Here is a 2216-nt window from a genome sequence, read left to right as displayed (position 1 = left end):
CCGCCGTCGGCAGGCACCAGCAGCAGGCGGGCTGAGGACGGGCACCCGGCTGGAAGGAGGGCAGAGCCCGAGCCGTGCGGGGAAGCTGGCTGCGGACGGGGGGCTCGGGCTGGAGCTCTCGTCTCATGCCAGGCCGCGGGCACATAGCCAGGGCGGGCGGCACCACTAAGGAATCCCTCGAGCCGGAGCCTGCCAGGCACCCCGGGGACGCAGCCTGAGCTGGCACTGCCCAGCCCCGCTCCTGGCTCCCAGTTCCCAGTCCTCCCACGGGCAGGTCTGTCGCCACCCCGCTGCCGGCCGGCTGCCTCCTGGCGCCCCCAGCCCAGGTCCTCCCCTGCCCCTGGCTGGCTGCGCTCGGTAGGGCCAAGCCCGGGGTGGGTGGAGCGGGGCCTGGCCGGGAGAATCGTCTCCGGGCAGCAGTGGGAGCCGGCAATGGGTCTGGATCCCTGCCAGGCTGGGGCGTCCCCTGCCCCGGGGCCTGGCTGCACCCCTCCTTCCACCCACCCCTCCTGGCTGGTCACCCCACAACCCAGACTCACCCCACATGCCAGGGAACCCCCCCCTGTGTCCCAGGGTCACCCCACACCCCAGGGATCCCCCCATGCCCCAGGGTCACCCCACACCCCAGGGAAACCCCCCCATGTCCCAGGGTCACCCCACACCCCAGGGAAACCCCCCCATGTCCCAGGGTGTCCCCACAACCAGAGTCACCCCACATGCGAGGGAACCCCCCCTGTGTGCCCCAGAGTCACCTAGGGCTTGGTGGGGGCTGGATTCATTAGTGATCCGGGGGGACGTTCCTGGGCACCGGGTACCAATCCTCGCTAAGGGGTTGCGGAGCAAGGGGCTGCACCAGCTGGCCAGGTCCCCTCTGGGCTGCGGGGGGCCTGGCTGAAGCTATGGCCAGCGCCTGGAGACCCCTGAGCGCCCCCCAACCCCCTGCTCTGCCCCCAGGCTCCGTCTGAGAAAACCCAGCAAAGACGAGACCAAGAAGCACGACTTCCTGGCAGCTGCCGTGCACATGAGGGCCCTGCCCAGTGAGTGACCTGGGGTCCGGGGGGAAGGGCGTGGGGCAGTGTGGGGCTGTGTCGGGGGGCGGGCGTGGGGCAGCGTGCTGGCTGGCTGGCGGGCGTGGGGCTGTGTCGGGGGGTTGGGGGGCAGCGTGGGGCTGTGTAGCGGGGGGCGGGCAGGGAGACAGGGCCGAGAGGGAGGCTGTGGGGCCTCCCCCCGCTGATGGATCAGAGCCGGGGGGCAGCGGGTTGGTGGATCAGAGCCGGGGCGAGGCCGGGGGGCAGCGTCTGCACTGAGATTGGGGGCCGGGAAGCCAGGCACTGCTCACAGGCAGGGCGGTTCTGGCTGACAATGGGGGCCGTGCCGACCAGTGGGGCAGGGGGGGTCCCCTGAGCCCCTCCCCTGTAACCTGCTGTCTCCCCCTCTCCGCAGAGGCCCAGATCTTGTAGCAGGACCTGCAGACACCGCCGCTCGCCCGCCCCGCCGCAGCCTCCAGCCCAGGACTGCCCCCTGCCCCTGCCAGCGCTGCGCCCGGACCCCCGGACAGACACTCGCTGGCATGGCGGGAGATGGGCCCGGCGCTCGGAGGGCACTGCCGGCGCCCGGGAGCAGCAGGGGCAGACGACGGGGTCGGTGCCATGGTCCGTCCCTGCGCCGTGGGTGCCAGCGTGTGGACCTGAGCCGGATCCGCGCCCGGGGGGACCGGTCTGGGGGGCGAGGCGGGGGCGACGCCGAGGATCCCGGGCTCATGGAGAGGGGACATGAGGACCCCAACCCAGCCCCCCTCTGCTGCTGGGGTCCTGGCGGATCCGTGGACACTGGGAGCCCGGTTTGGGGTGCCGGTGGGCGTGTGAGGGTGACACTGACACCTCCCCAACCTGAACCCCCACCCTCCTGTGGCTGGGGGGACTCTCCCCTCACCCCCCGGGCTTGTCCGGCCCCTCGGGGCAGCGCGCCGGGATCCCAATAAAGGGGGTTGTGACAGCGGGGTCCAGGCCAGCTCTCTCTGCCCAGCGCCGTGGGGCAGCTCCGCTGGGGGTCAGAGCCAGTGGGGGATGGGCTGGTTATTGCTCAACCCCCCCGGAAGAGAGGCCTGAGGGGGGGGGCCACCTGCGCGCCAGTCTTCAGGCCCCCACGCCAGCCCTGCTGCTGCTTGTTCCAGGTGCCATGGGGCTGAGGGGGGCTCTGGCGTCATGGGGGGTTGC

At 72.3% G+C, this 2216-nt stretch overlaps 1 long non-coding RNA gene across 1 annotated transcript; it reads left to right on the top strand.

The window, feature by feature from the left end:
• The first annotated feature begins 934 nt into the window (after nt 1-934).
• On the top strand, nt 935-1998 carry LOC112125371. The gene is made up of 2 exons (XR_002909726.3): nt 935-1037; nt 1444-1998. It is a non-coding gene; the product is annotated as an uncharacterized LOC112125371 (long non-coding RNA).
• The last annotated feature ends 218 nt before the right edge of the window (nt 1999-2216 follow it).

The sequence above is a fragment of the Terrapene carolina genome, unplaced genomic scaffold (assembly GCF_002925995.2).
Source record: "Terrapene carolina triunguis isolate 2854851 unplaced genomic scaffold, T_m_triunguis-2.0 Scaffold998, whole genome shotgun sequence".
Taxonomy (NCBI): Eukaryota; Metazoa; Chordata; order Testudines; family Emydidae; genus Terrapene; species Terrapene triunguis.
This window is presented reverse-complemented; position numbering and strand designations above follow the sequence as displayed.